The sequence below is a fragment of the Akebia trifoliata genome, chromosome 8 (genome assembly GCF_017979445.1).
Source record: "Akebia trifoliata isolate Shusen 1 chromosome 8, ASM1797944v1, whole genome shotgun sequence".
In the NCBI taxonomy this organism is placed as follows: domain Eukaryota; kingdom Viridiplantae; phylum Streptophyta; class Magnoliopsida; order Ranunculales; family Lardizabalaceae; genus Akebia; species Akebia trifoliata.
The window spans coordinates 22,704,105-22,719,521 of NC_141382.1; the positions used below are offsets into that span (position 1 = coordinate 22,704,105).

The 15,417-nt window shown below is 34.2% G+C and overlaps 1 long non-coding RNA gene across 1 annotated transcript; it reads left to right on the forward strand.

Moving 5' to 3' along the window:
- Positions 1-377: 377 nt before the first annotated feature.
- LOC147396392 (uncharacterized) lies at positions 378-6,350 on the forward strand. Its single transcript, XR_015180270.1, has 3 exons — positions 378-723; positions 791-852; positions 2,894-6,350. It is a non-coding gene; the product is annotated as an uncharacterized LOC147396392 (long non-coding RNA).
- Positions 6,351-15,417: the final 9,067 nt, after the last annotated feature.

Below are 15,417 nucleotides of genomic sequence, written 5' to 3' on the forward strand. Positions count from 1 at the left end.
CAACATTCTCAACAAAACAAAACAAAACAAAACACAAAAAAAAACTTTTTTTTTTAATATATGTTGCTGCCAGCCACATAAGTCACATTATGTCACAAAGACAATCATTCCTTTTTCTTTTATGTAACTGGCAGCATACAAAATACTCAACTCATTTTTTTTTAAATTTCTCATTATTTTGTTGCTGCCATCAAACACAAACAGACACGTCCACACCTCTCTTCCCTTACTTTCAACGGAACCAACAATGCAATCCTTTTTTTTTTATGTTGCTGCCAGCAACATAACTCACACAGCCCTTTTTATTTAATATGTTGCTCTAGCACACATAGGGGTGTCAATGGATAGCCGAAATCCAAATTTGAATTTGAATTCGAATTCGAAAAATCGGATATTATTCGAAATTTTTGGATATCGGATTCTAATTCGGATGTCATTTTAACATTCAAATGAGTTTTGGATACGAATTCAGATATTGCGATAACGATTCGATAATATCCGCTCCGATAACAATACATATATTATGTATTTATGTTTTACAACAAAATTTTATATATGTAAATATATAGTGTTATATATTCGTGTCATACAACAAAACTTATTTTCAAATATTTATCTTCTCAAACCCACCTTCAACACTAAAACAACAGACGACGTTAATGGGGGGTTTCCGTTTTCGATCGAACTCTGTGACCACGGTTTTCTCTGGCCAGCGAGCATGAGGTATATATTTTTTCTCTCTCTCTCTCTTTCTCTCCCCGATCTAATCAATCGGAGTGATTTTTTTAAGGAAATATGTGGGTTTCAACTATGCGAACTCTGACATGTTTACTCCGCCCGGCGAGCATCCAGGTATATATTTTCTCTCTCTCTCTACGATCTGAACCCCCTGGAGTTTCAGATGAAATTTGTGGGTTTCTACTGTGCGAACTCCAATTGGATCGGATATCCGATATATTTTTTGAATTCAAATTCGAATATTTGTTAGGGATATCCGATTGAATTCGAATTCCAATTCGGATATAGTAGTATCCAATCGGATACCTATCCGTTGACAGCCCTAAGCACACACAACTCATATGGGCGCACATCATATGTCACACATGCAAGCAGGTTACGTATATAATAGTAAAAGAAAACAAAAAAAAAACAAAAAAACAAAAAAAAACGCAGAGGGAGACAGCCACTAATAAATTTCTTCTTTGAACACACACCTCCCTGAACTTTCTCTCTTCTCTTTCTTTCTTTCTTTTTTTTCTTTCCTTTAAAAAAAAATTGAAAATGGAAACAAAACACCAAAGATCTATCAAGTTCATCGTCGAGATAAAAATACAAAATAGTGGGTTTGAAATGGTTGGTCCAAATCAGAAAAAAAAACACATCAGTCTTTTTTTTTTAAAGAACTTACTGATTCAAAAATAAAAAAATTTCCTTTTCGATCTCAACAGCTCAAGCATTCACTCTTTCTCACGATCTCTAAAATAAAACCGAATTTTAAAAGAAAAAGTAAAAGAAAGAAAGAAAGAAAAAGAAAAAAAGAAAAAAAGAAAAATTCAAATCAGCCACCATTAACGCTCTGCTAAAAACAGAAACCGAAGCGGACTAACTTCTCTAACTTGAGAACCTCCGTGGAGCATATTCCTTAACCACAATCTCGATTCCCCCCTCCGTTACAGATTCAATGATCACAAGATCTCCCATGTTGCAAGTCAAAAATGAAACACAATCATAGGTTCGTCTGGGTGACTCTTCCACTTGAAAATAGTTGGGTTTTTATTAGAAGAAGATTGGGGGTTAAGGTTGTAAATCAATTGGAATAGAGATTTCAAAACGATCGGGTTTGAGAGGCCAAATCGATTGGTTTCTGATTGAAACCAGTCGGTCCCTGTGGATGGAGCCAGATTGAAGAAAAAAGGTTTGGAGAAGAAAAGAAAAAAAAATTATTAAAAACAATGAGGGTTTAAATAATAAAAATGGTTTTTTACTTAAAAAATACCCTTTTTGAAACTGACTTGGCTGTGTTGTCGCCAACAGCACACCAAGATTTTTATTTATTTATGAAATAACGAGTTTTTTAAAAAAAAAAAAAAAACAATAGGCACAACACTATCTTAATGAAAGTAAAAAAAATTCATTTTTATGTAAATGCCGTCCAAAGACAAATCAACACGTATCCTAAAAAAATTATATGTATGCCGTAAAAGATGGATCCAAAAAGAAAAAATAAATAAATAAATGTATAAGAAACAATCTCCAAGCTCCAACACCTATTACTCCATTCTTACTTCTTGAAATCTTACATTACTTAGAGTTACTCCAAATAACCCTTAATTGAACCATAAAAATAAGCCAAGGCAACATTTTCAAAATCCAAACAAATGATCGATAATTGGGCCCAAAGAATGATAAGGATAAAAAATAAACAGATAAACAAACAAATAAAAAACAAACAAATTAAAAAAAAACATAATAATAAATACTTAGGTCGTCTTGGCAATATTCACATACTTGGGGCTTTTCAAGTTTGATCCTCAATAGTCCCCAGTATAGTTGCCACTGAAAGCGCCCTCGATTCGCAGGGTGCGCAGATCCGTTTTGACCTTTGAGGTTTGGGAGTCGCCACCTAGTTATTACGGTCTAGGATCCGAACATTGACTTTAAACGGACAAAAACAACTAATGTACTTACAGAATATTGAGTCTGGGGATCATATTACGAGGTTGGAAGGTGTTAGGCACCAACCTCGCCCGGCAAACGCCAGTCTCTACTAATTCCCAAAAATGATTACATTGCTAAAAAGACCTAAATAATAATAATAATAAAAAAAAGAAATTTACCTCCACGAACGCAACGGTTATGTTCCCTCAGACTAATAGAACAGCTTTTCGTACAGCACTCCTCGCTACGTTCTATCATCGGATTTGCTTCAGATCTCCAAGACGAGGTACTTTCTTCTTAGATCTAAATTCTCTGACTTTTTTTTTGAATAGCTTCTAGGTATTTTTTGAGCTAAAATTGGGGTATGGATGTTAGGTAAGGAGTTAGGGCTTCAAAATTAGGGTTTATGGGAGGCTACGGAAACTTTTTGACCTATTTTTCTTAAGGTTTATTTTTTCTTCCGAAAATAGGTTGTAAGGACCCCTATTTATAGATTTTTTAGGTGTCTTTTTAGATAGAATTAGTATTTAATTAGAATTATAGAGTTAGTGTTTGAATAGAATTATAGAGTTAGTGTTTGAGTTTAATTAGAATTCTAGAGTTAGTGTTAGAATTTAATTAAAATTCTTTTAGGATTTTGACTTTGGTCTTATTAGATTGATTAGGATTTTGACTTAAGTCTCACTTGATTGACTTGACTTTAGGATTTTGACTTAAGTCTTACTTGATTGACTTGATTTTAAGATTTGACTTAAGTCTTACTTGATTGATTTTAATTTTAATTAGGATTTCACTTTATATTAATTAATACTTTAATTATCATATAGCTAGATGCTAGTAAGATATCATAATGACATACGATGAGTATGAAACTGGACACCTAGGGAATGTACATACAGACTACATTGAAGAATGTACATTGCCCTAATACAATAAAAAAAGTTCACGTAAAGGTAAACTTCTAAATTCATTGATGGTACTAGTTTTGAGACCATAGAACTATCTTAGGACCGACAAATGAGTACTTTTTTACATCCATGATCTATCATCAGTGGTATCTTTGAATAAAGGTGACAGTTAAAGATTATCTAAATTGTTTTGAACAATTGTTTTTCAAAAAAGTGCACTCGATTATTCAAAAGGTAACAATCAGAGAGTCATTTTTTAAACAAAAGGTATATGTGAAGGCCAAGTGGGTGATTGTTGGAATTATTATTTTTTTATATTGTGGGTATCCCCAGTCCTCAGGTGCAACTAATCCAGCAGTCACACAAATCGGCCCCTCGAAAATTCATAGCTTCGCGGGGTTTCGAACACTTGACCTACTTTTCTTGAGAAGCTTATCAAGGCTCGGCTTTCCATTAGGCCAACCCCAATTATTGAGGTTGAGACATGTAATTGGAGGTGTTTCAATTGTGATAATGATGTTCCATACTACAAAATAGAGAGTTATGAATGATGATGTGGCATACCGCGAAATGACAAAAAAAAAATATAATATATTTTTTGCTTCACTATATGAATTGATGCTTCTAAGTTTTATGTTTAAGCCTTTGTTGCATGGAGTTTTCTAAGAAAATGCTAAGTACTTCTCAGGGATTGTAACTCTTTATAGACTCAAGTGTGATTCTTATGATTATTTCTTTTATTCCCTTTCCAAATTGCAAGATGCCTATTGTGATTGGACAATGCGTGAGGTGTCAACTTGGTAATTTTTGTGATTTATCCATATACCTATAAAAAAATAGTATAAGGTATAGATGATGGTGGCCATTTCTTTATTTTAAGATTTTTAGATATTCAGGAGCGTAAGAAGAAGCTCCAAAGGGCTTTAATGGATACCATTTCAGTAATTATACATGGCTTCCAAAAAACTCAAGTTTGGATGGGAGATGGTTTATAAATCATAAGAAGGGTTTTCACTTTCTTTTTTTTTCTTCTTCTAATTTTCTCTTTCTTTTATTGATTATTTCATTGTTTGTTTTGTGGGTATGTTTCTTGACCTCTTTGCCTTGCCTTTGTTTTTAATAAATATTTGGTGTATTTGTAGAAAGGTTCAACATAATTAGGTAACATAAAGAAAACAAGGCCATTTTATTTATGCAAACCTTCCAATTGATTGGTCATGGTCATACAACATTTTGATTAATATGATCTTCCTTTCAGATGATCAATCACATTCATTTGGATAGAAGTTGTAAAACCCCGAGTTTTCGATTCATATCTCAAGAAAAAAAATAGTGAAATTTTGAGAAAATCCTAAAAGGGGACTTAGGGTAAAACTATAGGATTTTGTTCTGGTCATTTTTAAAGAAATTTGACCTCACCATTAGATTTAAAATGGTTGGAAAACATACTTTAGTCAATAAGCACACTCAAATGGACTATTTACTTGTTATTTTTGGAGCACAAAAAGTCGAATTATCATTAAAAAAAACGGAAACAACGTCCCTTTTATTGTCCTATCAAGCCAAAAAAGTAAATTTTTGTTAGAGACATAATTTATAGAATTTGATTACACCATTAGATCCAGATTGAAAAATTATACAAAATAGAGTATTCATTCGTGGAGTCCGGACGGTCAAGTTATGGTCAAATGAAACAATAGGTAAAATACCGATTTCATCTTGTACTTATATAAATAATTTTTTTAAACAAAAATACTATTCATCCTTAGTTTCGTCCAAAACCAACCAAAATTTTTTAAAAATATTGGGTTTTTTTTCGATTTTCAACATCAAATTCGTCACGAACGGTCTGCCTTCGACCTCTGATGCAGAAGGGAAAATCGTCTGCAGTGTCGTTCTCTACCAAATCCACTCAATTTTCTTTCGTTTTCTCTTCTTTTTCTTCCCGTATCTTTAAAATTTTAGCCATATGTGATACGGGGGTTTTGATTTTTCAACCTTGGATTTCATCCATTTTTGGGCCAAATCATGGTTTTTAAACTCGTCCAAGACCGAGACGTATCGCCCGAGTTAACTCAGTATCAGAGCCTAACGAGACCAACTCACGATGTGTCATGAAACGACCACGTATCGTGAGTTAAGCGAGTCGTCTTGGATGATATTTTGTAAAAACTCGGGCGATACAAACGAGATAAACGAGACAACGCAGGTATTGTTTCAACTTGCGAGATAAACGGGTTGTATCGAACGAGATTTTCAAAATCTCGTCCGAGTTAACCGAGACAAATGATTTTGCCTCAATCCTCAATTATTTCACCCCCAAATCGATTTTCCTCCATTATTTCTTAATCTTTTCCACCAAGTGAACAAACAAAAGTAAGATTTTGGGAGAAAACTTCATTTTCTCCACCAAGTTAAACCTTAATCCTCTATTATTTCACCCCACAAATCAATTTTTCTCTATTATTTCTTCATCTTCTCCACCAAGTGAACAAAAAAGGTCAAGATTTTGGGAAATTTCATCTTCTTCATTTAATTCAAGATAAAATTGAAGTGAAAAGTGGATTTACTTCATCTTCCTCCAAATCAAGTCAAATTTATCTTCTTCCTTAATAGAGCATGAGATTTTTTTTCTCTATTTTTTTTTCTTTTCAATATTTTGTGTAATATGTATTAACTTCTAATTTGTAATAGTTAAGAAGTGGAAATTATTTTATATTTGGATAGATTTTAACATTAAAAATGATCGGTGAACTAGATGGATTTGTGAGATGGGTTAGAGTTTAGGGTATTTTTTATGGATTGGGATTTAGAAATTTTTTTTAAAATTTATTCTAAATTTTTCTTATCTATGTAATTTTTTTTTATCCATGTAATGTGTACTGTGCAATTTTTCACTCCTCAAGTGTTTCTTTTCATCTTTGGCTTCTATGTTTTTGTTTATTTCTAGGTATTGTAGTTTCTTATTTAATGTTTTTTCTTCAAATGTAATGTTGAGTTTCAACTTGCACTACATTTGTAGAAAAAAGCATTTTCTTAGTGACAATATAAATAGTTACTTTAAGATGCCATCATCATATAGCTATGGTAGTTATTTTGAAAAACAGTTAATTTCACTAGACATTCTTTGTTATTTTATTTCTTATTTGGTAGTGAATACATTACATGGATAATAATTTCACTAAATTTTTTTTCTAAATTATGATTTAAAGTGTAAATAATAATTTTTTTTATCTAAATTATGATTTGAAGTTTTAATAATAATTTTATCCATGTTTTAATTTGATAATTTAAAATAACATTTTAATTGAGAAATTTATTTTGTTAGAAGATAAAAATTTTCAAATGTGAATCATAATTTTATCCATATTTTAATTTGATAATTGAAAATAGCATTTTTAGTTGAAAATTTTATTTTGCTAGAAAATAAAAATTTTCTCATCCATGTTTTAATTTGATAATTAAAAAATAAAATTTTCAAATAAAATAACATTATAGTGAATAATGTGTTGAAAATTCTAACTTTTCATTGCACATGGCATCATGCTGTTGCATTTTACTTATATTGATTAATTTTACAATATTTACTTTACATTTTATTTTATTTTTTCAAATATGGTATCATTATAGTGAATAATGCGTTGGAAATATTAATTTTTATTGCACGTGGCATCATTGTTATTGTATTTTATTTATATTGATTAATTTGACAACATATTTGATCTATATATTTATTTATAAATTATAGGATGTTTAGGAAAGAGGACATTGGTTGGCAGCTTAGTACTGCATTTGAGGGGAATAAAAGGAAAGTAAAATGCAATTATTATGATATGAATGGAGGCATTACATGTCTTAAAGAACATTTGTCTTCTAAAATAGAAGAAGTGACTACTTGTCCAAAATATCTCTAAGAGACTCCATTGTTGATGAGGAAGCAAATGATAGCGAAATCGAAATTAAAAGTAATAGAAAAAAAAAACATCAATGAAAAGATTACATGAAATATCTAGAGGTGGGATTGAGTTTGATGATAGTATACCTATAGATGACTTAGATGACAAGTCGTTCGATTATACTAAAAGAGAAGAAAATGCCCAGATGAAAATGACATGTGATATAAGTCGACGATCTTTACAAGAAGACGATTATCAAAGAAGACATTCAGTTTCAAAGATCCCTAGTTGGTTTAAAGGTGCGGGTAGAGGACTTGACACTTCATCTGGGATAGCGAAGAAAAGTGGAGGATTATTCTGAACTTTCAGTATTAGGGATAGTCATGAATTGCGAAGAGCATAAAAAAATTTTAAAAATGTCGGATAAGATTTGAGACGGGCAAAAAAAGATGTGCATGATGTTTCGACCAGAGGATTGGATCCTTACTTGTATAAGTCAAAAGAAGTCACATAGAAAAAATTGAAAAGATCATGGAGTGGGAAAATATTATTAAATAAGTAGGTCAAGCAATTACAAATTTTTCTCTTCAACTCGGTCCCATTTCATGCAATCAAAAGTCTATATTTTCAGACTATGGGGGATTCTATTGCAAAGGCAGGGAATGGCATTAAGGATCCTACACAATATGAGATTGGAGGAAAATATTTGGACATGGAAGTAGACGAGTTAAGAGATTATATTAGATCTCTTAAAAAGAAATAGCTAATATATGGTTGTACCGTGATGTGTGATGGGTGGACATCAAAATATAGGATGTCCATCATCAACTTTATGATATATTCTGATAGAAATATAATATTTTAGAAATCAATCATGCAACTGGAATTATAAGACATAAGATTACTTACTTTGATGGATGGAGAAGGTAGTAGATGAAATCGGTGAAAATAATATTACTCAGAATGTGACAAACAATGAAACATCATATCGGGCTGTAGGTTTGGCTTTAATGTTAAGAAAACCTCATTTGTATTGGATGCCTTATGCCGCTCATGCCATCAACCTAATTTTGGAGGACATGGGAAATTTATTGTTATTTACTAGTGTTATTTCAAATGGTCGACAAATAACAAGATTCATATACAATAGTAACAAACTCGTGAGTTAGATGAGAACATTTACTGAGGGGCATGAATTGTTACATCTGTAGACACCCCATTTTTGCATCCGCCTGATTAATCAAGTCGTCAACCCGATCGCAAAGGTTCCCAATGATGGATATCTATTCCAATGCTTTATTTTGTTACCAGATATGTTTCAGAAATCCGGATGAGGTATCTCGAACTGACAAAACTTAGAAACCACGCTACACTAGGAAAATACGACCCCAGAAACATAGAATCATCATCTTGCAAACCAAAAAGAAGCTTCACGATAAAAATCACTAAAAACAACTAAATTACCAAAATACCCCTAACATCAAAATAACCTTAGAGCTTACATTACGCTTAGGAAAATCCGTTCAAATACATAAAACGACAAATCGAAACCAAATAAATCATTTCGCCAATTTTCACAAAATTCGACAAAATTACGAAAATACACCTCATAAAATTCACGACCATTTCACAAAAAAAAATTTCATAAATGACAAAAACCAACATTCCCATTGAATTTCTTACGAAAAAATGATTCCAAAACATCCTGGAACATTGAAAAACGACTTAAAACGTAAAAAATCCTCTTCGAGGGCAAAATGGTAATTTCACAATTTTAATAATTAAAATTTTCGAAATTAATAAATAAATCATTAAATAATGTAAAGTGAAACATTAATAAAATTAATTATTAAAATTTAAACCAAAAAATTTATCAATCAGGTTTTCAAGCAAAATTGTTGAGGGTTCGCAAGATATTTCTTTAAGGACCCCTCCATTTGGGGGTCCAAAGAATTAAAGATATAATAGAGAGGGGTTCTCCAAAAATTTAAAGCCAATCAAGCAAGACTAAAGTCAAGATATTAAAGTCAATCAAATAAGACTAGAGTCAAAATTAAAGTCAATTAAGTAAGACTAGAGTCAAGTATTAAAGTCAATCTCATAAGACTAAAGTCAAAACCCTAATCTAAACTAATCGAGTCAATCTCATAAGACTAAGGTCAAAACCCTAAATCAAAATCCTAAATTAAAACCCTAAAGACTAAGTCAAAACTCTAATTGAAACCCTAATCAAACCCTAATGCTTCTAAAAACTTTATAAATAGGAGCCTCCACACCCTATTTTCGTATCAAAGAAAAAACCCTAGAAAAAGTAGGTGAAGAAGCCTCCACAACCTCCCCAAAACCCTAATTTTGGAGTCCCAACTCCTTCCCTAACACCCCTACTCCGATTTTAGCCTAAAAACACCCAAAAACCTCTCAAAAACATCCCAAAAATCCACAACAAATTCGAAGCACACAGATCCAAGAAGGAGATACCTTACCTCGGAGATCAGAAATCAGATCCGGAGATAAAATGAAGTGAGGAATACGGTACAAGGAGCCGTTTTCACCAGATCTGAGGGAATATCACTTTTGCAGATCAAAGGTAAGGTTTTTTATTATTTTTTTAATCTAGGTTTATCATTAGCGATGTAGATTTATTTGGGATAAGTAGAGACCGGCATTGGCAGGACGGGGTTGGTGCCTAACACCTTCCAACCCCGTAACATGATCCCCGGATTCAGATTTCTATGGTAGATTAGTTCTTTTTTATCCATTTTAGAGTCAGTTTGGTTCCTAGACCATAATAACTAGGTGGCGACTCCCAAACCTCAAGGGTCAAAAGTCGATCCGCGCACCCCGGATCGAGGGCGCTTTCAGTGGCGACTCCACTGGGGACATTGAGGATCAGACTTGAAAAACCCCGAGTATGGGAGCATTGCCAACGATCTAGTTTTTGTTTTTGTTTATTTAATTCTTAGTTAGTTTCTTTTTATTATTCATGTGTTGTTTTTATTAGTACATCATTAATTATCTGATTCTACTCGGAGTACTTTGATACAACATGTTAATCTTTATGATTTAATCAAGGGGCCATTCAGAATGATTCTAAATAATGTGATATTTCAATATGGATAATTTTGGTGAGGGTGGAATGATGATCATTGAGGATGGAATAATGAAACGAAAAGGTTTTTTTTTAGTTTTTCCTCCTTTTGGGGTATGTCGATCCATTTTTTAACAAAAAATTGTTGTTTTTAGGAAGCATGTTTGATAACGTTTTTTTTTTAAAAAAGGATTTTTTTTATTAGTTATTTGTTTTTTCGCTTATTAGGTAGGTATTCATTTTTTTTTATTTTATTAGGCAAGACATGCTGTCCATTGACAGCATATAGAATTTCAAAAAAAAAAACAAAAAAAAAGCAACAAAAACTTTCTGCCGGCAGCAGCTTTTTATGGTGTGGTGCTAGTACAAATCGATTTGAACTGTTAAACCCAATGGGTGCGGTTAGTAGAAAATCCCTTCTACTCGTTTGTTTCTTTTTTTTAACCCTTTTAAACAGCTTTTTTTTTTAAAACAAAAGAATCCATCATCTTCTTCCCCAGCTGGTTCTGTCGACCTCAACGAAGAGAGATCGACTCCTCAAGGGTTCGAACTCATTTTTTTTCGGTTTGTGAAGCTCGAACGGTCCAAAGCTTGGACGTTTGAGTTCGTTTTCGATCTCACACCTTTTTTTTAATCTGTTTTCAACCATGTCCGTCGTGTTTCCAGCAGAGACCAATCGGCTGGTTCACTCAACCCAGTTGAACTTCCGTTTTTCTCGGTTTTCAGCCATGTTCTTTGCATTTTCAACAGAAACTGATCGGCCTGCTCTTCTATCCAGTCGAACCCTCTATTCTAAACGATTTTCAGCTGCGTTCAGTGTGTCTTCAACAGAATCTGATCGGCTTTTTCTTCAATCCAGTCGAGCCTTTTATTCTAATCGGTTTTAAGGCCGTTAACACTCGAAGAAAACTTCTGATTTCATCTGACTTGGAGGTGCGAAATCAGAAATCGTTGAACCTAATCTTGAAGGTTTATTTTTGTGAGCATCCATGCCTCTTGTGGCTGTTATAGAAATGCAGATTTTTTGCCGGTTCGGATTGGCAGGAAATCTTAGGAAATGGCCATTTCTGCCATTACTCTAAACTGGCTCCTCATGCTCGTTCAATTTATTTGCAAATTCTCTCTGTGAAATTATGGAATTTGATGTACCTGTAGATCAAAAGGATAGAGAGAGAATGGAAAATGGTGGATTTTGAAAAATTCTACAATTGCCACAGTCGCCAATCCTGTAAGGGAGAGAGTCGAATCTCTATTCTTCTCTTTTTAATTCCGATCTTGTAACCTGCTCTCAGTAAATAAAGTTAGAGAAAGGAATAGAATGATTCCAGATTCTGATTTGGAAACAGGGAGGCAAATCGAAAGGAATAATTTGATGATTTTTCAAACGACTTAGTTCGGGTTCATCTAGCCTCGACAGAGTAGAGTAACAATTTTTGCCCTCGAGTTGTTCTTAGGTTCACTGGTTTCAAAATAAAAAAGAAAAAAAAACACATTTAGAAAAAAAAAGAGCAATAATAAGTGAAGGGAAGGACTACTAATGGCACTTACATGACTAATAAGAGATTTTAATTTTTTTATTACTATTTACACCAACGCACCATCGAGATTTTAATTTTTTTTAGAAAACTGTTTGGCATGGCAAAATGTTAGTGGTTCTGTTTGGATTTTTTTTTTTTAGTTTTCTTTTATAAAATATGTGTGTTATGTAAGTGATAAAAATAAATGATTTTTAGTGCTTAATAAAGGTTGATTTGATTTCCAAATGGTTTTAATTTTTTTTTCTCTTCGCTTCTCCTCTCTTTCAATTGGTTGAGAAATTATCATAATTTCTTATCTTAATGATTGTTGTTCCGTTCTTAATCTAATACCCTTTGAATATCAACATGTTTGGGGTCACCCCAAATAACCCCTGATTGAACCATAAAAAATAAAATAAAAATTTCTTTTGGATCAAATAAAGTGTTTGACTCTAATTATTAATCTGTGTGGTATACCCATTGATTGCCGTAATCTTGATCGATATGTAGGTGGGAATTGCTTATTTTGATAATCATGTTGATATGATTGATTTGTGCATTATTTTAATTATTATCTCTATGATATCAATGCTGCACACACCACATGCACGTTTACTGTTTTGTGCACTTACACGTCCCACATAGCCAACGTGGCACTAGTGCGTGGCCCGGTCTCTTCGGAGATGCGACGTCATTCATGAAAACCACAACTCCAGTCACGTACCTTAGGGTATATCAAACTGGGGGCATCAATACCGTCTGATCAGGTGATTCTGAGAAGTATATTGATGCACCCAGGCTGGAGCGACCTGAGCCTTTGACCTATTGTGAGCCACACAGTCACATGTCCCGATTGCAAACGTAGTACTAGTACGTGGTCGGTCCCCTCGTGGGATGCCAAACCATTTATGAAAGCTACAACCCTTGACTCGTACCCGTAGGTATAAAAGATAATCTAAGTATATCAATTGCACTTCTTTGTCAAAACCGGTGCCTAAGCAGATCTTGCCCCGCTGTACCCTACTGTACGAGGGGGATAGACTACGTCTATTCTAGACGAGAGGTATTTAAGTGGGCCCTTGCTCAGCATTGTGCGCCACCTCTCAACTGGAGATCAAACTGGCAGTTTTTGGCTTCAGAGAAGTGAATTGAGGTTTTAGATTATCACCTACACGGTATATCAAACTAAGTCACCACGTATCGAAAGGTATATAGGTGTGCTTGGGCAAGGGTGGCTAGATAAAAATGCATTGCACGTTGTAAGCTTAGAGTCTAGAAACCTTCCCAGTAGGTCACGACTCGAACTTATCATGGTGTTCCCGGGTTGTTTATTGAATGAAACATGTTGATTGATGAATGTATGTGAGTGATGTGAATGGTATAGATCAGAGTGTATGATTGTCCTCAAGGATCACATGTTGTTTTTGAAAATTAAAATGGGTGCACCGACCCAATAAAGAATCCATTCTTTTACAATAATGACCCAGTCCATCCCGATCCAACAATCATGGTGGGCCGAGCCATTTAAATTGAAGATGGAAATCAAATTTTTGAATAATTTACAGGAAGAAAATCTTTTCCAGAAAAGATTATTTTCCAAAAGAAGTGCTCTTTAGAAGAAATGTTTTCCAGAAAAAAATATTTTCCAGAAAAGATTATTTTCCAAAAAGAAGTGTTCTTTAGAAGAAATGTTTTCCAGAAAAAATATTTTCCAGAAATGTTTTCCAGAAAAATATCTTCTAGAAAATATTTTCCATAAGAATAAGATTTTCCAAAAGAAAATAAAAAATTGATTTTTTTACATGGACCATTGGAAGAGTACTAAAATACCCTTTTGTGTCGAACCAGGATGCTAGTCGCAGGCGACAATCCAATCGAACAGTTAGTCAAAACGACCGTTGTAGGGATGCACCCTGTAGAGAAGATCAATTTTGGGAGATTCATGTTGAGGAGTGCTCTTTACTTCCATGAATTTGAGATAGACTGGAACCTCCTACATGCTATGGCTAAGCGATGGAACCCCCACCTTCATATATTCCATATGGGATATATGCATTTGTGCCCCATTCACGAGGATTATTGCGGCATCATGACGATATCTACTTCAGGACCTTTAGTCAGGCCCTCATTGAAGACCGGATATTCTGGTGAACTCGCCACAGGACTAAACATTTCCAAGGAAGAAGCCAAGGCCTTAGTTCATAACGGAAGATTGAACTTAGTGCCTTTACTGGGTCCGTATCGTTCCCGCAGTCACCCTATCAATGTAAAACCCGAAGCCTGGCGAGCTACTAGAGATTATCGATTGTGCCTAGGAATCCTAGCCCAATACATACTGACCTCCAATAGTGATGGCCAAACTATCCCTGAGTCCTTCATAGATATAGCCTCTCAACTCTCAAGGAAAGCCAACCCCGTCCCTCTCATCCTAGCTGAAACTTTCTCAGGTTTAGATGCCATAAAAAATGGTGAGCGGGAAAGCTTCAAAGGAAGCCCCTACTTACTCTATATGTGGCTTTGTGATCGTCTCAAAATCGTAGAGGTTCCATCAAACCTCGATTATGGGCCAGAACACTTTTCCAAGAGAAACCTGTTAGTGCGTCACAACTCAGTCAAAGCTTGGGGCAAATGGTTAGACTCTCGCCTTGCCTGTCATATTGGTTTTAGGTGCCCTTGGTGGATGACTGATCCCCCTGTTCTAGGAACCAAAGGATCATACTATGTCCGTCTGATTGGTTTAGAAGAAACATCTTTTTACCATCCCAATCTGATCCCAGAACAATACGACGTGCCTACAGAGTTATCTTTACCTCAGCACAAAGCTTTCTTTCCCCCCGAGCCATCGACTGAAAAGTTAGTACACCTCATTGAGAAAGCCTGGAACAAGCGTACCTTCGGGTATCCAGACGGACCAGCAGAATTCAAAGAGCCAGTTGTTAGAGCCAAGAGGGTCAAGCTTGACAGCAATCCTGATGACCGTCAAGACAAAGTCAAGCGTCCATGTAAAAATAGTTCAAATCAAATTTGTTGAAAGATGTTTTTAATGAGAACATTTATTTGTCAATCGTTTTCAATAAAGCTATTTTTTTCTTTCGAATAAATGTTGATTTCTTCTTTGAATATTCATTATGTGAATGGATTAATTAATGGATTGGTGCACAAACCTCAATGAAATGATTCCTTAAAAGGTTATCAAGAGGGTAATACTGAAATTGACTAAATTTACCTTTGATGGGGTCATATAGGATTATCATTGCGCCCAAACTCAAGCGTCCACCTCCTAGTTGGAGTCGTAAGTCCAGTCGGTTAGAACGAGATACGATACCAAGTCAACAAGCAGAGATGGCTTC